The sequence below is a fragment of the Protopterus annectens genome, chromosome 4.part0 (assembly GCF_019279795.1).
Source record: "Protopterus annectens isolate FY-2018-M chromosome 4.part0, PAN1.0, whole genome shotgun sequence".
NCBI classification, from domain to species: Eukaryota; Metazoa; Chordata; order Ceratodontiformes; family Protopteridae; genus Protopterus; species Protopterus annectens.
The window spans coordinates 300,448,707-300,476,023 of NC_056733.1; the positions used below are offsets into that span (position 1 = coordinate 300,448,707).

Sequence of the window (27,317 nt, forward strand, 5' to 3'; positions counted from 1 at the left end):
TCAGATCCTGATTGGACATGGCCTTGCATGTCAGGCAGAGATCACCTCTGAGCAGGCAGTATGCTACTGAATAGAGCTGAAGTTTCTTTAGTCTGGCAGAATAAGACATATGTTGGAGACCCTTGATCCTTTTGGTGAGGTACTTTTGTGGTCTCTCCAGCTGTTGCAAGTGCCGGGTGAGGTACATACCAAATGGGGCATTGTACTCAATCATGGGTCTGATGAGGGAGGAATATAGGGGTACAATGACATCCTTGGATCTGGATGTGAAACCCTTCATGATGAGGTGTGCAAGGTAGAATGTTTTTCTAACCACTTTGGCAACGTGGGTGTCAAATGAGAGGTCGCTCTCTACTTGGGTCCCTAGGTCTCTGATTACTTTTTCCGTACTCAGTGGGTTTCTGTCTATGTGATAATTTGTGGGTACTTTGTTTTTTCCAAAAGGGATAACTATACATTTTTTGGCATTTAGTTTAAGGCCATGACTACGGCACCAGTTGTCCGTTTCAGTGAGGCCTTTTTGTAGGATGTGTGTATCTGCTGGTGTATCGACTATGGCACCTAGTTTGCAGTCATCTGCGAACTTTGTCAGCCACAGCCCTCCCATGTTTGCTTTAACATTTGAGAAATAAATGCCGAACAAGAGGGGTCCCAGGACAGATCCCTGTGGGACACCACTTGTGACTGGCTTTGAGTCTGACATTGCTCCAGCGATTTTAACTTTATGGGTTCTGTCCTTTAGCCAGTTTGCAACCCATCTAGTGACATAAGGGTTTACTTTTAAGCTATTTAGCTTATCTATGATGCCTGAGTGGGGTATTGTGTCGAAGGCCTTAGCCAAGTCCAGGTATGCTGTATGGACTGCTTTGCCCTCATCAATGGCTCTAGTGACTGTTTCGAAAAAGTCAACCAGGTTTAAAAGGCAGGATCTGCCCTTTACAAAGCCGAACTGGGTGGAGTCAAGCATCTGTAGGTCCCCTATGTCTCTGTTTATGAGTTCCATAATGATTCTTTCCATAGCTTTGCAGACCAGGCTAGTCAAGCTTATGGGGCGGTAGTTTCCAGGGTCTGTAGAGGCACCCCCCTTGTGGAGTGGGACCACTGTTGCTGTACGCCAGTGTTCAGGTACATATCCTGAAGTAAGGCTAAGGTTAAATAGCATTTTTATGTGTGGGTTTAGCTCCCCTTGGAGTTCACGTAACACGCACCCCGGGATACCGTCAGGTCCCATTGATGCTGTGTTTTTTGCTTTGTTTAGGGCGGTTCTCACTTGGACATCTGAGATGACAGGGAGATTACATTCAGCTGGGATAAGTATTTCTTCTTTTGGGGGTGAAGGAGGCGAGAAATTTGCACTGAAGCTATCAGCCAGAATGTTAGCAATATCTGTGGGTTCAGTGTATTTTTTGTTGTTGTGAACCAACTCTGAGCATATCTGAGGGTTTCCGCCCAGGTTTCTAACATAGCTGAAGAAGGCTTTGTGGTTATCTTTAGTGTCCTTAGCGATTTTTCTCTCAAAGTTTGCCTTGGATGTTTTTATGAGAGAACGTAGTTTTCTGCTAATGTTGATCAGAGATGTCTTCCCTTCATGGGATTTCGCTCTGACGTGCAGTAGCTTCCTTCTTTTGTTATACAATTTGTTTATGGCTGAGGTCCACCAGACAGGGCGCTTACATTTGGTGGAGAGGGACTTGGATTTGTTTGGGATTGCATGATCCATGCATTCTTGGAGATGTCCATAGAAAGCATTTGTGAAGGATTCGGCATTGTGGGATGTGGTATCCACTGGCACAGTGGGCTTAAAGGGTACCATCTCAGTCTTAAGAAGAGTGAAGTCTGCTTTTGAGAAGTTTTTCACTGTGGTCTTTTGTGCTGGGGGTGGAGGTGGGATATGTATATCCAAGGTGATTAGTTTGTGGTCACATCTCACTAGTGAGGGGTATACTTCTGGTGTGGAGCATTTTGTCCCCATGTTTGTGATGATCAGGTCTAGTATATTATCTCCCCTAGTGGGAGAGGTGACTAGTTGTTCCAGTGCATTTGAATTTATGAATTCCAGGAACCTTTGGGCTAGGGTATTAGGGCTAGAATAATGTACCCAATCTATGTTTGGGTAGTTAAAGTCTCCCAGTATGATGGTATTTTGTGATACATTCATATCCTCCAATGTCTTCAGGAAGGCTGAGTGGGGTTCTTGAGATTGGGAGGGTGGTCTGTAACATGCTACCAGTTGTATAGCAGTTTTGCCTATGGTTAGTTGCACCTGTATGGTCTCTGATGCTTCATGTGTTGCTACTAACCTGGAGGTGTGGGTGTCCTTTATGAATATGGACACTCCCCCTCCCTTTGTGGTTTGGCCCGGGTTTTGGGGCCAAAAAGCATGATACGAGGTATAGCCTGGTAGTGCTGGGGTGCTCTCAGGAGCCTTGAACCAGGTTTCAGTTACTGCACAGACGTCGATGTTCTCCATGCTGAGGAGTGCATCAAGTGCCTGCATCTTGAGATTTAGACTTCTGGCGTTGAGCAGCATTACCCTTAGTTTTTTTCCATTTTTATTTTCTAAGGAGGTATTTTTTATTTATTTTAAAATCACCCTTAGAATCTACTAGTATCAGTGGATCAGTAAAATAACTTGTCATCTCCTGCATTGTGATCTCCGATTCCTGTAGTTGCTCTGATTGTTCTTCGCCTGTCCATTGGTTTGTCTGGCTTTCTTGTTCCTGGGAAAACCCTGCTGGCTATTATGATTTGGACTATCAAGTTCCCTAGATGCTTGAGGTGGCAAATTGTTGTTGTTAGCAACATTATTACCATTTCTGTTCACATTTTTATTGGTGTTGCTCAATAACCTTTCACTACGATGGAGAGGCATAGCCTCTTCGTCCTGGTTATCCAACACCATGTTGTACTGGTCATGTGCCACATCAGATGATTCAGCATTAATGTTCCCATTAAGACCAGAACCTTGTGATCTATTGAAAATTAATGGGGGGCGAGGGTAAGCTTTATTAGCCCCATATTCGTGAATGTCCCTGTTAATCTTTTTCTTCTTGCTATTGGTTAACTTAACCATAGTAGCTTCTATACTAGAAAAAATACGAGAGTACTCGTATTTGTACCTTAAGAAATCTCCGTCGTCTTTTATATTGTTTTCAAGCACTTCAAGTTCAATTTTAAGGCAGTCAATTTCTTTTTGGTACTGAAGGATCAACATATTCATAAACTCAAAACCCTGCTTATCAAACAGGGCTAAAAGGTCTTTGTGGAATTGAGAACCTTCTACCAACTCGACCGGGAAGCGCCATTGCCGCAAACCCTTCGGGACAAGCTTTTTAACCACACATTCCTGTAAATATGAAGTTTCAAGCTGCAGTTTCCTGCACTTGAAGAGTTTTTGGTCGAAGGACCCAATAAGATTAGCTATATTACTTACATTATCTTGGGTTCCTTCAGGTACACCGTTCTCAGTTTCGTTATGAAAAAAATTTGTGTGGCTTAGAAAACCACCGATAGTAGGAAACACAGCTGTGTTAGAGTTAGATGCCAAACTCCTTTGCATATTGCTGCTCGCACAATCAGTTCTAGGAGCTTGCCCTGGTTGAATGTCCGACGCTGTTGTATAGTGCGCAGGAACCATGTGACCAGCTTGGGTAGAACTCAAGGAGGTTGCCTGCATCTGGTTCGATACATCAGGTTGAATAGGTGTAGATGTAACCGAAGAATGGCTTCTTAAAGGAGCACATGCACTAGTAACTTGCAGAGAGTCAATGCGTTGGGTTAAATTGTCCATACGACCCATAACTATCCTCAATAATGTAGTAAAATTGCCTTCAGCATTCGCCTCGTCAGCAATGGTTGTTAGAAATGAATGAACTGGCTTGGCAAATTCGTACTGGTGCTTACACATACCCTGGTCTGAATGACCATGTTTCTATTAGTTGTATTCTAAAACACCTATCTATGAAAAGGTAGAATGATTGTTTAATGAAATGACATTCTGGTTTATTTATTTATTTGTATAGTACAACAAGTTATTTAAAATATGAATCGTAAACCAATACACTTTTTCTAGTTGAAAGGTTTGAGGTTTTTATATATATTGGTTTTATGTAAAGGTAGCATTTCAATGCATATTTTTAAACTTTTAGTTTGTAAGTTTGTTAAAACTTGGTTTATGTTGTTTGTATTTATTAACAACATGTTTAAACTAAGGTAATATGGAATGGCTTGTTTTGGAGCTAAGATTTTTTAGAATTCTTATTCACTAGTGTTTCAATTTTAATATTAATTCTTAACTATAACAATTGTTGTTTTAATCTAATTAAAGTTGATTGCATAATTAATAATATTATATAAATGTACTGTGAAGTTGCTAGTGCTTTTTGTCTGATGAAGGAGGGACACTGAGCTCTCCGAAAGCATTTTTTGCTAACATATAAAATAAACCAGTGTTCTTTATTGGGATCGTGTTCTCAAGCTCATTTTTTGTTTTTTGCTTTTTATGATGTTTATCACACATTGCTAGGGTTTGTGTCCACACTGGCCTCTTAAAAGGTTGAGAACTATGGTCAGGAAAATTGCAGGCAGAAACATACATATCTTAGTGAAGCTGCAAGAACTAGAAGAATAAGTGCAGGTTTAAAACTTCCTTCTGTAATAGCTTATAGTGTGAGGGACTGAAAAACCTCAGTGTTCTCCCACTGAAAACACTGGGACATTCCAGGAATAGTTTCAGAGAAAGAGATCCCCCTTATAGGGAGATTCAAAGACTGAGCTCTCCTCTGAGTTTGTTTGTGTCTTTCGTTTTTTCTCGGTTAGTGGTCGCCACAGCGGAACTCCGGTCCGCTAATGATTGGCAGTTGATTTTTACGTACCGGCTTGCCAGGCCTGATGCAAAACCTTCAATGAAGTTTGTAAGAATCAGAAATCTGAGGAAAAAACTCCTGCATCTGCCCCTACATTCTCATGTCAAGATTCAGAATTTTGATTCTCTTCAGGAAAGGAAGCACCCCTTTTTCTTTTACCATAGACTAATGTAGAAAAGGATCAACAGCCTGAATTAAACCCTGAGCCAGGCCCAGTAACCTACTTCTGTCTAAGGAAGTTTGAGGAGTACATACATACTTAGTTTTCTGTTTCTTTTTTACAGGAAAACAGAAAATGTTTCTAACAATGTTATTAATATCAGCAGCAGCTTCACCAGGTATATGCACAACAATCTGACAAAACAGGGAAGTCTCCCCTGTTCTCTCTCCCAGGACTGACAAGAGTGGCTCTTGAGGGGACTCGAACAGCTGCAGAAGATAACCCCCCAATCAACAGCGGCTGTAGATGCTACACTAGATTGATATAAGGTAAAAGATGAGTGGCTTGAGGTACAACTAATTGCCACAGTAGTGTTGCCCATCTGTGGCTGAAGCAAACCTTCTCCTTTGGTGGCTGGAAGAAGGACCACTGAAAATGCTGCCTTTTTCCCTGGGAAAGCAAGCAGCAAATGCCAGTAAAACAAAACTCTTTAAAAGTCTTTTTTTTTTTCAAAAGCAAACAGTAAAAAGCACTTTAATGCTCTTAGCTATTCCTCCAAAATAAACTGAAATTATCCCTATGTATACTATCGTTCCTATCATATGGTCCTGTTTGTATTGCTTTCTTAAAGTGGTTGGCATTTACCACTCCTATGTAGCCAAGCTTCTTGTATAGCATCATCAATATCTTTTCCAGGATACCCTCTCACTATAAATTCCTGCTTAGTAGTGTTGAGGGCATCGTGTGCATCTTGGGCACTGCGTGTGCTAATAGCTACATAGTATACATATGCAGAAAACTGTACAGAAATTCATACCGGATCGGTCGAGGTCCGGGTTAACAACGACCGCCACCAGTACTGTTGGCCAACAGGGTGCTGGTGGAAATTGGGCTACTGTTGGCCGAAGGAGGAGAAGAGGCGGAAAGCATGCCCAAAGGACTGTGATAGTGAGGGTCGGAACTTTGAATGTTGGCAGTATGACTGGTATAGGGAGGGAGCTAGCTGATATGATGAACTGAAGGACGGTTGGTATATTGTGTGTGCAAGAGACCAGATGGAAGGGGAGCAAGGCTAGGTGTATCGGAGGCGGTTTCAAATTGTTTTATCATGGTGTGGATGGGAGGAGAAATGGCGTATGCATTATCCTGAAGGAACAGTATGCTAAGAGTGTTTTGGAGGTGAAAAGAGTGTCGGATAGAGTGATGTTTAAGAAGCTGGAAATTGATGGTGTAATGATTAATGTTGTTAGTGCATATGCTCCACAAGTTGGGTGTGCGATGGATGAGAAAGAAAAATTTTGGAGTGAGTTGGATGAAGTGGTGATGACTGTACCCAAGGGTGAGAGACTAGTGATTGGAGCAGATTTCAATGGGCATGTTGGTGAAGGGAACAGAGGGGATGAGGAAGTGATGGGTAGGTATGGTGTTAAGCAAAGGAATGCAGAAGGTCAGATGGTAGTGGATTTTGTGAAAAGGATGAACATGGCTGTGATGAATATGTATTTTAACAAGAGGGAGGAGCATAGGGTGACATACAAGAGTGGAGGAAGATGCACACAGGTGGATTATATCTTATGTAGAAGGGCCAATCTGAAGGAGATTGGAGACTGTAAAGTGGTGGCAAGGGAAAGTGTAGTTAGGCAGCATAGGATGGTGGTTTATAGGATGATATTGGTGATCAATAAGAGGAGGATGAGTGTGAGGGCAGCACCAAGGATCAAATGGTGGAAATTGAAAAAGGGTAATTGTGAGGTGATGTTCAGGGAAGAGTTAAGACAGGCACTGGGTGGCACTGAAGAGTTACCGAATAGCTGGGTAACTACAGCAGAGCTAGTAAGAGAGATGGCCAGAAAGGTGCTTGGTGTGACATCTGGAAAGAGGAAGGAGGACAAGGAGACCTGGTGGTGGAATGAAGAAGTACAGGAGAGTATACAGAGAAAGAGGATGGCTCAGAAGTAGTGGGATTGTCAAAGAGATGAAGAAATTAGACAAGAGTATAAGGAGATGAGGTACAGGGCAAAGAGAGAAGTGGCAAAGGCTAAGGATAAGGCGTATGAAGAGTTGTATAAAAGGTTGGACACTAAGGAGGGAGAAAAGGACCTGTACCGATTGGCTAGACAGAGGGACCGAGCTAGTAAAGATGTGCAGCAGGTAAGGGTGATAAAGGATAATGAGGGAAACATACTCACAAGCGAGGAGAGTGTGTTGAGCAGATGGAAAGAGTACTCTGAGATGTTGATGAATGAAGAGAATGAGAGGGAGAGAAGGTTGGATGATGTGCGGATAGTGAATCATGAAGTGTAGTGGATTAGCAAGGAGGAAGTAAGGATAGCTATGAAGAAGAACGGAAAGGCTGTTGGTCCAGATGACATACCTGTGGAAGCATGGAGGTGTTTAGGTGAAATGGCAGTGGAGTTTTTAACTAGATTGTTTAATGAAATCTTGGAAAGTGAGAGGATGCCTGAGGAATGGATAAAAAGTGTTTTGGTACCGATTTTTAAGAATAAGGGTGATGTGCAGAGCTGTAGTAACTACAGAGGGATTAAACTGATCAGTCACAGCATGAAGTTATGGGAAAGAGTAGTGGAAGCTAGGTTAAGAAGGGAGGTGATGATTAGTGATCAGCAGTATGGTTTCATGCCAGGAAAGAGCACTACAGATGCGATGTTTGCTCTGAGAGTGTTGATGGAGAAGTACAGAGAAGGTCAGAAGGAGTTGCATTGTGTCTTTGTGGATTTAGAGAAAGCATATGACAGGGTGCCTAGAGAGGAGTTGTGGTATTGTATGAGGAAGTCAGGAGTGTCAAAGAAGTATGTAAGAGTGGTACAGGATATGTACGAGGGTAGTGTGACAGTGGTGAGGTCTGCGGTGGGAGTGACAAATGCGTTTAAGGTGGAGGTGGGATTACATCGAGGATCAGCTCTGAGCCCTTTCTTATTTGCAATGGTGATGGACAGGTTGACAGACGAGATCAGACAGGAGTCCCCATGGACTATGATGTTTGCAGATGACATTGTGATCTGTAGTGAGAGTAGGGAACAGGTGGAGGAGACCCTGGAGAGGTGGAGATATGCTCTAGAGAGAAGAGGAATGAAGGTCAGCAGGACTAAGACAGAATATATGTGTGTGAATGAGAGGGAGGACAGAGGAATGGTGAGGATGCAGGCAGTAGAGGTGGCAAAGGTGATTGAGTTTAAGTACTTGGGATCAACAATTCAGAGTAATAGTGAATGTGGAAGAGAGGTGAAGAAGAGAGTACAGGCAAGATGGAGTGGGTGGAGAAGAGTGTCAGGAGTGATTTGTGACAGACGAGTACCAGTAAGAGTGAAAGGGAAGGTCTACAAGAGGGTAGTGAGACCAGCTATGTTATACGGGTTGGAGACAGTGGCATTGACAAAAAGGCAGGAGTCAGAGCTTGACGTGGCAGAGTTGAAGATGTTAAGATTTGCACTGGGTGTGACGAGGATGGACAGGATTAGGAATAAGTATATTAGAGGGTCAGCTCAGGTTGGAAGGTTTGGAGACAAAGCCAGAGAGGCAAGATTACGTTGGTTTGGACATGTGCTGAGGAGGGATGCAGAGTATATTGGGAAAAAGATGCTAAGGATGAAGCTGCCAGGTAACAGGAAAAGAGGAAGGCCTAAGGTAAGGTTTATGGATGTGGTGAGAGAGGACATGCAGGCGGTTGGTGTGACAGAGCAAAATGCAGAGGACAGGAAGAAATGGAAACAGTTGAGCTGCTGTGGCGACCCCTAACGGGAGCAGCCGAAAGAAGAAGAAGAAGTATACACAGGGATAATTTCAGAATAATCCTGCAGTATTCCAGTGATATAAATGATTATTCTGATGTTCTAAGAACAAACTGGAACATTCTACAAGAAGTTCCAGAACTTAAGAGTAAGATAAGTAATGCACCTGCTTTTACTTTTAGGAACAACAAGTCTCTGAGACAGCATCTTTGTAACAAACCTACTATAAATAGATCTTATGAATCAGTATCAGTAGGCACCTTTTCCTGCAGACACTGCTTTGCTTGTCAGTATATCTATTTGAATACAGTATATACATATTCATTCAAGCATTTTACTATTAATTTAAATTATTATGCTGACTGCAGAACTGTGCATATAGTCTATTTTGCTTTCTGTTCAAAATGTCATCATTTCTATGTAGGAAAAACTAATAGATTGTTCAAAGACAGAATTTTAAAACATATCAGAGATATCAAAAGTAAAAAGGATAATAGTGTATTATTAGCCAATCATGTGAAGCAAACAGATTCTTCGCATAGCTTTAGGTTCTTTGTCATCCAGGTTGTAGACGAGAATCCCAGAGGAGGTGATATAGAAAATGCCACTGAGGCAGGTAAACAAAAATGGATACTGCTATTGAATGCAGACAGGCATCCAGGTTTAAATGGTGCCTTTTCAATTAAACCTTTTTTAAAGTCCAGGAGACTTCAGCATTGACTTGTATTTACTTTGTTTCATGTTTGTATATAATCTGATTTTTTTATATGTATAGGTCTTTTAGATCCTTTAGATTTTATTATTGTGCATAATGTTCTTGGTTTTAGATATATTAAATGATTTATTATGTTTTAATTGATATTAAGGGCTGATTGATTAATTAACTACGTATGGCTATATATACTGGTGAATTTTTACTTTACTTTGTCTGATGAAGCGACAATGTGTGGTTGCGAAAGCGCTTACGTTTTTTATTTTATTTTAATAAACTGAAGCTATTGGTGTGTAGTTGAATGTTTTTTATTATTATTCATAGCTCAGCACAAGCTGCCTAACAGTTTCCTGTGTGGAAGGTGCCCTATAGCTTTGGAAGCTGTCAGTCTCTTATATCCTTGGCAGGATAGAACCCCATATAGTTTAGGCAGTGATCAATATGAAGAACATCATTGAGTCTCAGAATCACGCATCATGATCTGCAGATGTTACATTTAAAATGTTTAATTTAAATTAACATTTCAGAGTAAATTACGACATATAGCTATAGAGCAACATTAATAATTCAACATCTTTGTTGTTCATCTGTTCACATTTTTAACTCAAAGAAGAATATTCAAATATTATTTTAATTTTTTTATACGTACCTATCAAAAGTGGTTTTGTTGCTTTTTTCAGATGCATTCAACAGAAATACAATGTTGTCATTATTAATATAAATTCTATATAGCAAATCTGTCTGACATGTATATACATCATTTGATGAATGTATATGTGTTAAGGTCCAACTGTACTTCCTAGAGATTAGGCCAAGAAAAAATGTTTATAACCCTAAATGAAGGGAAGGAGAATAACTATTATTTTTGTTTAATAATTTTCTCCATAATTCATCATTTTCTCAAATGTTCCATCTTTTTATTTTCTGTCAGCTTCTCGCCCTTGTAGATGTTAAGGTACATTAACTTTGTAATTTTTTCATTTTATGCAGTCACCATCAGTGTGCATCCTCACCCCATTAACTTTGCTGAATTGTAAGTCTACAAGTTTCCTTATGATTATCACTAGACTGAATTACCTAATTTAAAAGAGTACATGCAAAGCAGCCGAGTAATGAACACTAAAATGTCTTTCAGGCAGCATAATAGTTTTCACACAGTATGTAGAAAAACATCACACAGTGTTGCTGCATTGCAAATATACAGTGTCTGTTATATGTGCAGTGTGCCTATGTGTTTATTTTTTAATTAAAATAAATTATTTGCCTATATTTTAAGTCTTATTGGCAGCCAGGCTTCTCCAGTTTCTGATGTAAATGCAAAATAATAATACTGCCCTCTCTGAATTATGAAGAATTGGGCTAAGACACTTTGTGACGTACTATAGCATGTGGAAGACATTAGCTTAGGTTCATAGATTCATAGATTAGTACTAGGCTAATTGCCCTTGTGAGCCATTTTTTTTAAGCCTAGACAATTACCTCGTGTGAGAATCAAACCGTGGACCGTGTGTCTGTAAGGTAAACACCTTAACCATTATGCCAACCTCCCAACCCTTTATGCCAACCTCCCAACTCTCCCAAGCTAATATTTCATTACAGCTCTCTATGTCTTAGTACAGCCTTCCGAAAATGGCATCGGCATTATCATTGCTCCCCTCATTCCCATTTTGTATGGGGGGACAGAGTGACCATCACTTACACTAGCCTTCTGAAGACATTAAATAATTATTCACGAGGACGTTGTTTTAAGCCTTCTTTCTGAATCACTGACTGTAAGTCAGCATTTGTGTTAATCTGTGCAGCAGACATAATAAAGCTGTAATATTCATTTTTTCAATGTATCAGATGGCCTTCATGAATATAACCTTACAAATTGGTCTTATTCTTCAGATAATGTTTTAGACAAAATGCCCATATGTGGAAAACTGTAGTCTGTAACCCTATGAAAATATTTATCAATGTTTATATGAAAATACTTATATTTTATGAAAAAAACTAAAGAAAGGACAGAAATAAATACAGAAATTTATTAGCACTACACTTTAATTTGGCTTCCTGTTGGAATTCTCAGGACTATAGAAAAACTGAGAATAAGGAAAACATACAAATCTGAAGAGGAGGTATCCTGCAGTGTTTCCACCCCTTTCCAAGACACAATGATCTCAGTATTAATATGTATAAGTAGCAGAGATATGGTAGTAGATACTTCAATGTCAAGGGAGCAGAAGCTAAAGCAAACCTGTACAACTACTTGAATTGTATTACAATAACTGTTAATGTTCTCTGTAATTCTTCTGCAGTCAACTTCATTTTGAAAGGTTAACAGACATGCTCTTACAGGTATCATACTATACTTCTATCCTGCAGTTGTTGAAAATACATATAAAGGCTCTTGAAAAGTATGTATATCCAGCCATAAATATAGGAATCTAATTAGTACACAATCTGAATATTAAATTACACATTACTCTTCCAACTTCCGGTAGGATTATGGGATACTACTTAGATGCACAAGTTAAAAAAATGAATGTGAGAAAAATAAATGCACATCATCTAAGACTAGACTTTAATTAATGACATTACAAAAATCTGTCAGATCATTTTATTTTTGCTTCGGAAAAGGGTAGATTTAACATGTGAGTCATCTTTCATTATACTATCCATGTCACCAATATGTCAGTCATGTAATCTAGTTTCCTATGTATTAATCAGCTTCAAAATCAGGTGGGATGGGGGGGGGGCAGAAAATCAGATAAAGGGGTAAATCAAACCTGAAAATAGCACTGTATCTCCAAAAAAAAAAGGATCATCATGTTAAGGGGTAAATGAGTAATTCAAGCCTAAAAATAGGTAGATATCTCCAGAAAAGGTATAGCTGAGAAGTCTGCTAATGTGATTAATCATTGTTTGATGAAATAGCAGTTTAGTGGTCGAAAGGAAAACAAAAAGTTGTATATATTCACAATAAAGATCATAGCTAAACAATATAATTTCATTAGCATTTTATTTATCTAGTTGTCCTTTGTTGACTGGGTTAGTCCCACAAGGTTAGTGGCCTCTTTCTAGGGGAGAAGTGAGGTGGTCTTTGTACAACTAGTGGAAATTTGGCATGGCATCAGGGAACTTACCCTACACTTTGTTTACAGGGGCGCAATTCAGTGTAACACTTCCTGTCTGGGTGTAGAGGCGGCTCAGAGGCGCAGTAAGTCCAAAATCAAGTATGGAGGAGGAAGGAGAGGTTTTTCAGGTGTTTGATGTGAGTAAATCTGTTAATCGAACAGCTGAAAAGCCGAATATGACAGAATGAGTCGAGAAGTTGTGTGAAGTGAGGAGAATGGAGAAGTGAGTAAAGAAAGTAGAAGAGAGTCAAGTAAAAGGCAAAAAGGAGGAGTTGAAGTAGATATGGTAGATTAAGAGCAGTTATTTCAGCAACATTTATTTGCAGCAGACTCTGCAACACTTATTGTGTTGCTACAACCCTCAATTTGGGAGGGTCGTGGGATGTTTATGTGAAATAAGTAATAGAACAGAGAGAACCAGACAGTGAGAAGGCAGTGTTGATGGGGAGAAATAATGGACAGAATTCAAGAAGAAGAAGCTCAAACAATAAGGAAGGAAGAAAAGAAATCTTATGCACAAACAGTAAGAAAAGGCGAAAGAAGAGAAGAGAAAAAATTAGAAGAAAGCATCGAGTGAGGATAAGTAGCAAAATGGAAAAGGAACTAGACAGATATGAAATATTGGACAGCATTATTTCACCACTAGCTATTGAACCCAGAGCGGCAAGAGCTTTAATTTGTATTAACAAAGATACTTTTTGTGACATTTCTTTCAAGGAGGCACAGTAAATGGAAACATTTTTTAGAACATTATGAAAAGAGAAAGAATAAAAACCCTTGGAACTTATATGTTGTGCAGGCATTTAACAGAGTGGCTAAAAAAAAAAGAGTATTTATACAATTTTGAATGGAAGTTGAAAGAGACATTTTTAAAAGACTTTAAAAACTGAATGTAGAGATGTAATGGATATTACAAAGATCTATGACAATAGAGGTTTATGCACTGGGGATGGGAATGTTGTGTTGTATTGAAAATGCAAAATGACCAAATAATGCATTTGCTGAGTATAATTAATGTGGAGGGGAATAAGGGATTGGTTGGATATTGGAGACAACCAAAAACATAGAAATAACAGAGAAATAAAGTTTGGGCACTATGGAGAACAACTAAAAGCCCCGTAGACCAACAACAATTCAGGAAAAAAAGAAATGAGACTAAGAAAGCTATACTCAAAGATAAAAAAAAAAACTTTTACTTCCACCTCCAACAGACCAACCAAAATAATCCACAAAAGTTCTGGGCTAGCATAAACAGACTACTTCAACCAGGCCATCCGCAACACCACCCCCTATAGGATCAAATTCCGACAATCCAAAACAAATTGCTAATTCTTTTAATACCTTCTTCACTGAGACCATCCAAACACTTGCTAATCAACTAACAGCCGATAGCTCTGCCCTTCCAACCAATACTACTAACTCTCTCCCAACTCTAAACCTGCAACCTGTCCCAACTTCCCTCATCTGCAACCTCTTAAGTAAACTGAAACCTACTACCCCCTCAGCTGATCAGCTACCTGCTGAATACCTGCAAAAGGCAGCCAAAGTCATAGCTTATCCTGTATCATTGCTGATAAATAGAACCATACAAGAAAGCACTATTCCCACCATCTGGAAAATCTCCTACATTATCCCCCTACACAAAGGTGGAAACTCCAGAGAATATTCTAACTATCGTCCCATAGCTCTACTTTCCCCATTAGCTAAAATAATGGAAAAGTGCATCCACAGACAGTTACTAGACCACCTACTCCAGAACAATTTACTTGCCAAATCTCAACATGGCTTCAGGCCTTTCCACAGTACAACAACTGCACTCCTATCCTTCACTGACAACATCAATAAAAAACATAATAACAGACTTCTCTCTTCAGCACTTTTCATCGACCTTTCAAAAGCATTCAACATGGTCAACCACCACTTATTTCTCAATATTCTAAAATCCTACTCTCTGGACACAAAGACTATAAAATGGTTCCAGTCCTATCTTGATAATAGCAGGCAGTGCTATGGGACAACAACCTCTCATCCCATCTCCCAGTTACCCTAGGTGTTCCTCAGGGCTGTATATTGGGCCCCCTCCTTTTCTCAATATTTATCAATGACCTCAACCTAGCTGTTCCTTTAACTAACTGTGTACAATATGCAGATGATTCGACAATAATCTGCCCACCCAAATCTCAATCCTAACTACAGACTCTAACTCAGACAATGTTTAATAAAACAGAAAACTGGTTTCTACAACGCTGCCTCCTCTTGAATCCCAAAAAAAAAAAAAAAAAACTCCTACCTGTAAATCATTCCCAATGAACTTTTCAGTCTTATCCAATAATGGTACACTCATGTCTCCCAATCCAACAACTAAACTTCTAGGGGTAACCATTGATAACAACCTGAACTTTGAAACTCATATCAACAATACCATAAAAACTGTCAACAGGAAACTAGGCTCCCTCTATAGGATAAAACCCTTTCTCTCCCCACTAGCCAGAACCACTATTGCCTATTCCCACCTTTTCTCCACACTTCTTTATGCTTCTTCCATATATACTAACTTATCAAAAAATAACCTTAACAACCTAGCCAACACTTACAATAGCATTGCCAGATTTCCTACTGCGTCCTCCTTTAGGACCCATCACTGCCATAACCTGAAACAATTAGGCTGGTTAGAGCTTCTGAATCGGATTCACTTTAAGCAACTCACCATTACGCACAAAACCCTTTTCCAACCTACCAATACCCCAATACTTGCTAGTCTCATTACCCAATATAAGAACCTTTCAACTTTACGCTCATCTAATAAACTACTTGTATCAACATGTAAATCTAATAACATGGCAGGAGATGCTCTGTTCTCAAATGCAGTTGGAAAGTATTGGAACCAACTCCCCCATGAACTTACATCACTGTCTTCATTTACACTTTTTAAACACAATCTGAAACTCTATCTTAAAACCCATTGGTTATGTCCCTGTACAAATCCAAACTAATCTCATACTATATCCCAAATACCCTCTCTTAAGACCTAATTTCTGCTCTATCTGTGTCTTTTTAGATCAAGGCCTATCCTTGGCAAAAACATATCTTATCCTAATAGAGATAATTTAAAATACCTAGTTAAATTCTTCTGCATATAATTCTAAAGCATCCTACCTAATGGCAGGCAACAAGTATTGTTTAAACTGTGAGCATTGCTGAACTGTTGAAACTTGAAGTATGCATTTGTTTAACAATTACTTTCTAGTTACTAATGAAGTCTTGTACATACAGTCTAAAATATCTTATCTAATGCTTGTAACATGTTTTTTGTATAAAATTTGTCAAATTTAACTGTATAACAACTAGTACCTGTATGTTAGTAGTCTAGTAATCTCTTGGAGCTTATCTCCCCGGGACTCTACTGAAAATGGACATAAATCCAGTTAGACTATCCCGGTCAACAAATGTAAAATAAATAAATAAATAAATTTTGTGTGGTAAAATGATAATTTAATTAACAATTTTGACAAAAATAAATGTTTTATTTGTGGAAAAGGTGATCATAAAGCAAAAAAAAATGTGAGTAAAAATGTATAAAGTCAAAAATAGGACATTCATAGATAGACTGTAATACTATAGAGAATTATATATAGGAAACAAAGTCAGACCAAGATAGGGAGAATGTTTCAGTAGTTAATACACAAGAAACACAAAAAGAGAAAAAAATGAATGAGGAGGATATAAGAATGGATGTAAAAGATTGTATGAGGGAAACAAAAGAAAATTTAGAGGAAGAAATAAGTAATTCAAGTGATGAAGGAGAAGATAAATGTATAATAATTAAAACTAAAAAAGAAATTCTGTTGGGAAAAGAGTGCTAGGAAACACAAATCTAAAAATATAAGTATAGGAGGAAACAAAAGAAAAAGGATAAAAGCTACAGAAACTCTTCCACAAGGTGAGAATCCTAGCCATTAACATGAATAGTATAAAGAATGTTCAACAAAGGCTAGGAGTATTGGAATGTGTACAATGTTACATATGGATATCATAGTATTAATAGACATAAGAATAACAACAGAAGAAGAAAGGATACAAGTTAATGGGTTATGGGGAGGTAAAGTTGTATAGAACTTAGGAGATGAAAAATGCTCAGTCATAGCAATATTATGTAAAGAATATATTGAAATTCTGAATTATACACTAGTAGTATTAGGAAGAATAGTAATATTAGATATAAGATCGAAGAACCAAATATATAGGGTGTTTACACTATACGCATATACTTTACAAAAACAATGGGAGAGTATAATTAGGAAAATACTTGATTATGTTAGTGTAAATATGCAAGTGATAGTAATAGGAGACTTCAACTGTGATTTAAGACACAGGCAAAAAGAAGTGGCAGATGTAAAACTCATGTTAGATATGATTAAAAGCAGTAAAATGTACTTATGGAAAAACAAACATTGAACATACAAAAGAAGTAATTTGAGAACTGAAATTGATTATTTTATAGTATCAGAGCATTTAAAGATATTACATCAGTGAGTTCAATTATGTTTTTTTCAGACCATGTAACAATCTAGATAAAGATTCAAGAAAAAATGCGCTATATAAAAATAGGTAGAGGGAGAAAAATAATTAATGAATCGAAGTTAAATGAATATGTAAAGGAAATAATACATCAACTATGGTTCGATCATATAAACATGAAAGGCTTTTATAAAGATTGGACAAGTTGGTGCATTAGTTTAAAAGAAAAATATAGAAAAGAAGTGCTGGGATGCAAAGGACAAAAAGAATACAAGATAGTTGCAAATATAAGGAAATCAGTAACCAATTCTTTAAAACACAGTAGACAATAAAGAAGAGTTTCTAGAAAAAGAGAGAATGTTATACAAAATGTATCAAGAGAAAATTAAAAAAAGTTATTATAACAAGAATATTTTTACAAGGAAGACAAGAAGAAGTAGCGCCATATCTTAGTAAAATGATTAACGAAAAAAATAATAAGTGTTAATGAATGGAGAAGGGTGTATAGGGAATGCATAAAAATAAATAATGCAGACAGTTAAAAGGCATATTTTGAAAACTTTATCCATGTGTGAAACTATAAGAAACAAATAGATGGAACTTAAAAAAATAACTGAGGAAGACATTAAGGGAATGAAAGAAAAGATTACAATGATAGAATGATAGAATTCAAAATGTGTTAAAAACAGTAAATGTAGAAGCCACTACAGGTTTAGATGGACTTGATTATCTGTTTTATTTTATTTGTTTATTTATGTTACATTTGTTTACAGGGAAAGTCCAACTGGGCAGTAAGCATTTTCAGCAGAGACCCAGGGAGAAAAGCTCCACATAGTAAGAAATACAATGCAATAAAAGTTAGTTGACAAGGTAATAAGGTTTGATTACATAACATAGCAGAAAAGTTCCACAAAAGTAAGAAAAATGCATACATTAAAATTTTGTAGGAAGAATGATATAAAATTATGTAGCTATACGGGACATGTATGAGTATGAAGGTCATAGAAAACTAATTCATGGAATGCTTTATCAGTTGTTACTTCTGCAGGTGAATTTAAAGAATGGGAGGGAGAAAAATGAGTATTCCTGGCTGGCCTGGTATAAGGACATGAAAGAATGGCAAAAATAATATTTTTAGAGGTAATGAACGAATGGTTTGAGAAAGGGGTAAATGATGAAAAAATATGTATGGATGTAATGCAATTTATACAGAAAAAGGGAGAAAGAACAATAGTTTCAAACCCACATTTAGGTGATAAGAAGAACGTTACTGAGCAGAATGAATCGTATTGGATCATTGAGCTGCAGGCTGATAAACCACCTGGGCTGAATGATAGAGCCTATATCAAACCATATTTGGCATCTAGGAGATTTAAATAATATAATTCATGTTTTATAATTGTAAATATATGTTTTATTGGAAATGTTAGCAATGTTTTATAGCAAATGTAAGTGATATAATTTTTCAATAGTAAGTTTTTTGGTAAGTGCTAATTAGTTAATAGAATGTGGGATGTGTATATAAAGGAAGTGATGTGTGATGATTATGAGGTCTGAGGAAGCATCTGGTGGATGTGAAAGTGCTTACCTGTTTTTATTGTTGGTTTTTAACAATAAACTGCTTATTTGCAAGAGCTGTGGTCTTCACTACCCCATTTATTGGATTTGTGGATGTTACTAATAAGCAGCATTTAGTTTCACAATGGAGAAGGAAGTAAGCAAGTCTGTTGAAAGGGGTACAGATAACAGAAGTGGCATCAGGTGGGCTTGCAGATGATGTTCTGTTAAAAATAATTGAGCAGATAAGGGATCGTTTTGCTGTTTCATAGGGTGAGATGGCAGATACATAGTGATAACTACTGTTCTTGAGTTTTAAAGCATTTATTTAATTTTGTAGCAAAAATAGTAATTTCCTCCGTTTCTTGGCTTTTCTAGTCTGTCTGTCTCCAAATCTCTTTGCAGAAGGATGAATTAGCCAGGGACCTAGTTTTTGGTAGTTGTGTCTTGTTTAATCTGCACTTGAGCTGCTTTTCCAGTCAGACATCTTGTGGCGGAAGGTGTTTACCTGTTCTCTCTGAGTTGGGAAGCAATACAGGAAGCTCGAAGTGTGTTTGTTTATTGACTGGAATGAATAGGAATTAGTTTGCAAGCTTTTTTCTCTGCATGGTGGGCAGTTAGCAGTACCCTGAATAATAGCAAATGCCTATACAGTAAAATTATCTATAAAGTTAGGATTAGATCCAAAACTTGTTAAACATGAGTGCCATCATGCAGAAATAAGCTTAGAGTAGCAAGCTTGTGCATCAAATATATCTTTCATACCCTACCATTATATAACATCTATCCTTAACCCCAGAAACTACCCTAGGAGGCCCCTGTGAAAACCTAATCCTTAAACCTAAAAAGCTAAACCTATTACAGGACCAGACAACAAGCATGTGCAATTTCCAAATGTCTCTGTGGTCAGCTAGGTAGACCTGGGCATCCTAAGGCGAAGTAGCAACTGTCTCACGTTTTCAGACAACCAGACAACCAGTTAATCATTAAAGAAAATAAAGAAAATAACACAGTATGCTAGAGATGTAAATACACAACTTCATTGGGGCAAAAATCTCACACACAAATGAGGTTTTCAGGAATACTCACACTACATCCCTCACATGTACTATTCACCACGCACACAGATTGTTTTATGCTGAGGTGCTTAAAAGAAACCTTCCCAAATCTCAAAGACCATCCGAGGTACCTAGTGGTAGCACTGCTCCTCAGCAATTATGAAAGCACAAAGCAAAAGACCAAAAGCAACAGCAAACATGTGACATAAGCCTACCCAAATAGTTCCCAAAGATTAAAGCTCATAAGGCAAGCATACGCTTTACCTAGTACTTTTGTCAATGAGGACTTGTGTAACACACAGATGACCCACTCACCACATTTGATAAGGAGAAGATAATAGTTGTCTATCTGGAGCCAGGATCTGTAACATCACACACACACACACACACACACACACACACACACACACACACACACACACACACACACACACACACACACACACACACACACATTATTGCACTCCAGGTACAAAAATGATTCTGTCATAGTCCATGTGGGTGTAAATAACCTGAGACATACTTCACTGGACTATATGAAAAGAGATATAATGGATCTCTCGGATTATGTGTCACAAACTGGTATGAGCCTTGCCCTGAGCAGCATTCATTCTACATTCACAAAGGATGATGCCATAGTATAAACATAAAATGATTAATTATAATAATTGACCTAGTTACTGGTGTGAAGGGGATCCAGCTTCTGTCAGCACAAAAACACCATGTTGCATTGCCAAGGATGGGTTTCAACCCCCCCCCCCCCAGGTCTTCGGATATTAGGTAAAACTTTGTCCACCCCTTACAGCATTTTTTAGACAATGATAAAAAGACAGAACTACCAACACAGTGAAACAGTCTACTAGCTGATAAATTCAGTTCAAACTTCACCCCCCACTCCCCTCCAATAGGGGCCAGGTGCTGGCAGCACTTGCTAAAGCCAAGAATCCCACCATTGTGGGTCCTACCAACATCCCCACTTGCCTCCTGAGTAGTCTGAAACATGACCTATCAGGACCACTTTAGGTAATCTTCAGCTACAGCCTTGAAACAAGCTATCTACCAAGTGAATGGAGGACTGAAATAGTCATACCCCTCCTCAAGGGTGCACCATCAACTGAGCCAGGAGACTACAGACCCATCAGTCTAACAGGCCTAATGTGCAAAGCCACGGAACAAATTATTATGGAAATGGGAAGTAAGGACATTGGCAACCTTACAGACACTGGCCCATCCCAATTTGGCTTTGTTAAGGGAAGGTCATGCCTACTTTAACCTGGTAGCCTTCTTTGGGAGAGTCACCAAGGCAATGGATGTGGGTAAAATAGTGCATACTGTGTATCTTGACCTGGCTAAGGTATTTGATACAATACCTCACTCAGGCATTCTTGACAAGCTCTCAGAGGTAGATATAAACCCTGACATAGCTTTGTGATCTGCCAGCTGTCTCACAGACAGGATCCAAGAAGTCAAGATTGGTTTGACCACCCCCACCAAGAGACTGGTCACCAATGGAGTACTCCAGGACTCTGTGCTGGGTCTGCTCCTGTTTGGCATCTACTTTGCTGAAGTTACAGCTACAATTAAAGACTTCTAGCTCACCAGTTTCACTGATGACTGTAAATTGGGAGCTAGTACAGATTCCCTCCAAGGCATAAACATCTTGCAAGTGGGTTTAACATGGACAAATGACTGGTGACAAAACTATGCCCTGAAACTCAATGCCAAAAAAAAAGCATTATAATGCTCTTTGGGAAACTGTCAATGCAAGTTAATTACTCCATCAATAAAACACCCCTAAGAATTGACCCAACAGTAAAGGATCTGGGAACATATGTAGGCAGCAATCTGGCCTTTGATCAACATGCAGCCAAGATAGACAGAAACATAATTCTGTGTCACCCAACTTATAGCTACAGATATGGCATTCAGTCCCACAGAAGTTCTAGTACCAATCTACTTAGCCCTTATCTGATCAATCACTGAGTACAATGCCCCCTTTGGCATGTACCTAACCAGATACTTGTAACAGCTGTAACACCCACAAAGGTTTCTCACCGGGAGAATTCAGGACATGAATACCCTCTCCTACACTGACTGCCTAGAAGCTCTGTTTTTGTATACAGTCTGCTACAGGCTGATGAGAAGGGACCTTTGCTTGCCTTACAGGGCTTTCTCAGACCCAGCCAGCCCTGATGAATCTGCTGCACATGTGCAAAACAAACAGCACTAGAAACACTAGATCCAGGGATCTTAACTTCACTTGTGACATAAACATAAAATGCTGGAGAGACAGGTATGTGTCTCAAAGAATCCCTGCCCTATGGAATAGGCTCCCCATCCAAGTAAAACAGAACTCAAGCCTGACCCTATTCAAACAAAACCTTGACAATTACATGTAAAATTGTAAATTTACCCTGGTATGGCCTCCATGTCCCTTATGGACAGAGGCCGTCAATAAGAAAACTATTATCCTAACACTCCCCTTGCATATCCTTAGCTATCTGTCTACTGACATGCCCTCACAATATGATACTTGGGACTACAAATGGTTTAGGGTATGCAGATAGGCTTTCAAGGGGCCAAGTTATCATTAGACTAGTAACAACCTATGAACCTATGGAAGAGCTGAGGATGGTAATGTGGTAAAGGAACCGGGTGATTTGTTAGCAGAAAATGCTGCAGTAAAAACCTTATGCAGCACTGACAGAAAGTAAGAGGAAAGAAGCAAACTGAGAAGGTATCTGGTTTTGTAACAGCAGATAATGCAGTAACTAAAACATATACAGCAGTGACAGCAGACAAAAAAGGGGGAGGTTACAAACTGTAAGTAAAAGTGTTTTAAAAAGAAAAGAAAACTAAATTCACTATTGCATTCTTTTAGTAATGAATGCAATAGTGAGTGAACTAGCTTTAAAATGAAAGATGCTAGATATATGATATAAAATGAGGTGATGATTCCAGCAGTTTTATTATATGCAGATGATATAGCTGTAGTTGCTAAGAACAAAGTATGGATGTGGGAAATGCTGGTTTATCTGAATGTATAGCTGTAGTTGCTAAGAACAAAGTATGGATGTGGGAAGTGCTGGTTTATCTGAATGTATGTTTAAAAGGAAATGGGAATAACCTTGAAAAAAGAAAAAGTAACAGTTTGGGTGATGTGGTGAAAATTGTGGGGGAGGGGGGCATATTTTTCAATGCATGAAGTGCCTTTGTTAGGAATAACATTTTGGAAAACTAATTTAGTTATGATGCAATGGGAGGATTTGATAAAAAATGAGAGAAATATGTATTACATGGAGGATGCATAAATTATCATTCAGGAAAAAGGTTTAGCTGGTAAATTCAGTATAAATAGGAAAATAGCATATATGTCAAATGTGTTGATATGAATGGAGATGAAGGCAGATTGGGGTCACTAAAATCCAGTTGTTTATTTTGCTTCATTAAACTTGTACAGAGTATTAAAGTGGATAAAAGACGAACATAGAAATTTGTTTAATAGTGAGAATGTTTAAATATAAGTGCAAAAAATTCTGGGAGATGTTGTGAATAAGAAAAAGAGAAAAAGAATATGTAAATGAAAAATCCTCAAGAGAAAAATACTAACGTAAAATAAAAATTGATGATATAGAGAAAGATAGAAGGATCCGTGATGTAATGAAAACAATTTTATTATGTAAATCCATGGTAAAATTTACCAGAAGAAGTGATTATCTATACATCCTCCATATACGACATATTTCTTTCATTTCTTCTATGAAACTCTCCCACTGCATCACAACTACATCATTTTCCTTAAATTTTATTCAGACCCAAGACACTTCATTAATTGAAAAAAAAACAGACTCCCAGTTTTCACCATATCATTTAAACCCTTACTTTTATCTTCATTCAAGATAATTCCCATTTCCCTTAAACATCCACCCAGAGAAATGAATGCTTCCCTCGTTTATATTTTGTTTTAGCAACTACAACTATATCAACTGCATATGTCAAAACTACTGCAATCACCACCACCTCCTTTTAAATCACATATCTAGCATCTTTCATTTTATAAGCTACTTTACTTGCTACCGCATTCATTACCAATGCAAACAATATTCTGCTCATGGGACATCACACTTCATGCATATTTATTTATTCAGCTACCTGTTCACTGATACTCTCACTCTATTGTTTTAATATGCTGACATACCTATTCCGTATTTCCTCACAACATCCCACAAGGAATAATGTCCCACTGTATCAAATGCCTTGCTATCTCCTACGATAAGCTTCACATCCTCCCTTGACTTATGCCATCCACAATTTCTGCCACAGCCAGTAACAATTCTTGATGTCCCTTCCCTTTTATACCATATGTACATTCTTCCATGATATCCCTCATCCTTCTCTCCATTGTCCTCTGTATTATTCTCATAAAAAATATAATCTGTGTTACTTAGTGTGATGGGTCTCCATTTTTTTTATTTCATTCTTCTCATTTTTCTTCAATATAAATTTCAATATCCTACTACATAACTCTTCATAAACAACCATTTCTTTAACCATTCATTCAGTATATTTACAAAATACTCTATTTGTCAATCCATTAATTTCTTCTATATTCCATACCCTATATCATCTGGGCCTGATACTGAATCAAAATCCAAGGCACTAATAATAATTTCCTTTTCATATTATTCCTAAACTCATTGTGAATTTTTTTGTTTACTTTCCATTCTCTCATATTATCCTTCTTTTTACTTTTATACTTATTTTCCACATGTTGAATTACAATACTCATAACATGCTCTTGTGTTCTTTTTACCTCTCTTTTTACATATTTCATTTCCCTCATTATACTAACATCCTCCTTTACTATTTTACCCAAATATGCAGATACCTCCTTCCTTCTCAACTGTAAATAATATGTCTGCCTAAACAGCAATGCCTTAATTTTTCTTGATTTCTTTTATATATTTATTTTCCATATCATAATACTTGCTTGTATTATTCTTTAAATGCTCTAATACATTTCTATACATTTTACCATAATTCACTTTCTCTTCTTTTCTTGCATCATCTCGCCATTGGAAAAAACATGTTTAATACTTCTTTATAAATTAAATCCACTATTCAGACCAGTTTTTATACAAGTCTGTCATGGTTATATCATGCAAAGCTTGCCACTCTTCAGTTTCATCCTACAATTTCTCATTTATTCTTGTTATTCCCTTGCCTATTTTAATGTTCTCCCTTCCTTCCATCACCTCCATCCATATGGTAGTTGGTCTGAAAAAATGTCACAACTGTATCACCATCTGTTACCCCCATACCTTCTAATAGTACAAAATAATCAATTTCTGATAAAAGTATATCTGTTCTACAAAGTCAATTGACTTTTGTTCCACACAGCTTATTTTCCATATTTTATCACTTCCTGTATTTTTTACATCTTACCCTTAGATACCATTTGAAGTCCCCTGGGATTACAATTTTCATTTTAACCACCTCATACTTTATTATATGATATATACATATAATGCTATCATTATATAAATATTTTCTCCCCATCTCATATCTACAACAGTTAACCTTGCCTTCCTTACCAGTGTTGCATCTAGTATTTTATTTTCGTTTACACAAAATAGCCATGCCAAAACAGTGTTCAATTCCTAAGTTTCATTTTGTATTTTCACCCCACAAGTTTTCCTATTTTTCATATTTCTTCATTTGTTCGGAATCTTACATCCTCCAAAAGAATAACACCCATATCACATTTACAACACCACTGAAGTATTCCTAGCCTTTTACAGTGTTAATAATAATATTCCCATTTACTGAAAGCACTCTAAAATTGTTGCTTTTCCTTTTTTAAGTCTACAGGAAATATTTTTAAATTTTCATTTTCTTATTTTTCTTTTTTCTCTGTTTGAATATTTTTCCTGGGATTATGTACAAATAATACTTAACCAGATTTTTACTAGATAGAACTTAAAAAAATATTAGTGTTAATTCCTTAGCCTAACCTCTCTTCCTACATGCACTCTCTCTCCTTGTTTTCACCTCCATATATTTTTCTTCAACACCTAGTTCACCCTTTCCCCCAGCATCTTATTATCCTTTCTCATATATGGTTTTGCCTCTTTCCCCTTTTAATTATTTACTGTTTGCTCTTAACAATCCATCCAAAAGTGTTCCTTTTTAAACAACCTGCTTTCAGACACACACCTTCTTCCTGTATGTCCTTTCTCCCGACACTGGTTACATTGTATCTTGTCACAAACATAAACAAGAAAAGTCTCCACATAGAAACATAATTTAAGCTGGCCAGCATATGTTAATGTCTCTCTATGTCCAGCCACAAAAATAATACTTGGCAAGTGTTTTTCCATGTTTTTTTTTCACATTTCAAAACAGCTTCTAACCTTTGCCCTGTATTCTGTAAGTTTCTCTCATCAATAACTTTCACATAATATTACCACCAGTTTTACACAAATTCTGCATACATTTTTTAACATTGTCTTCTTCTAGTCCATCAGTTCTAAACTGCTAGGTAACATTTTTTACATTTAGGTTACTGCCAGAAAACAAATAATTGCTCCACTGATAAATGCCCTCTTTTTTGTTACACAGTTCCAAAACTTTCATCATGAGTCCCTCTGTTTCTAATGTTAAGTCACAAAAAGTCTCTGTCCCAATATGTATAACAGATCAAATTCCATGAACTTTAAAACCCAGAATAATTACCAAATTGTCCCTTTCCTGTGTATTACAGTGTCATTTATTGTTCTTATCACAGTTTGTCTTCTCTCCTTTTTAATAACAGTTTTACTTCAGTTTGTTGCTGCTCTCTTTTTTTGCATGCTGTCACTGCTGCATGTTTCATTTACTGCTATAAAGCAGACACTTTCTCGTTTTGTTGCTGCTTTCCTCTATCGGTTTCTGTCAGTGCTGCATGAGTTTTTACTGCTGCATTCTTTGCTATCACATCACATGGTTCCTTTTCCACATTACCATCCTCGGCACTACTGAAAACAATATCTGCCATCTCACCCCATGGAACAGCGGAACTGTCACCTGTATCATCCTGCTTATTTACTTTTAACAGAGCATCATCTGCAAGCTCACCTAATGCCAGCTCTGTTATCTGCACCACTTCAACAGACTCGCTTATTTCCTTCTAAACTGAGACAGTAAAATGCTCATTTGTAACATTCTTTATAAAGGAATATTTGTTTATATTTTGAAGCTCCATCCATCCATCCTCAGCCCCTTTTCCCATGTTACATATCCAACATTTTTTTCCCCAAATTCTCACTTACCACCTCCAAACTCTCCATAGCTTTTCTGTCCACCTCCATGCTGCTGCTTCCCTTGGGCCTCTTCCTTGCCGCTGTAGGAACCCTCCAGCACCATCTAGCAGCTCCAAAGAGTAGAGGAAGTTCTCTGATGCTCAGGCCAAATTTCCTCTAGTACTGTAAATACTGCGTTGGATCTCTCCTGAAAGAGACTACTAGCCTAGTAGATCTAAACTGATCAACAAAGGATGGATTATTAATTAATTAATAAAATGAATAGCATTCAGCCATAC

At 37.7% G+C, this 27,317-nt stretch overlaps 1 protein-coding gene across 1 annotated transcript in view; it reads right to left on the reverse strand.

The window, feature by feature from the left end:
• NOS1 (nitric oxide synthase 1) overlaps positions 1 to 27,317 on the reverse strand; it is a 1,255,637-nt gene that overhangs the window by 230,621 nt on the left and 997,699 nt on the right. The gene's annotated exons all lie outside the window — the stretch shown is intronic.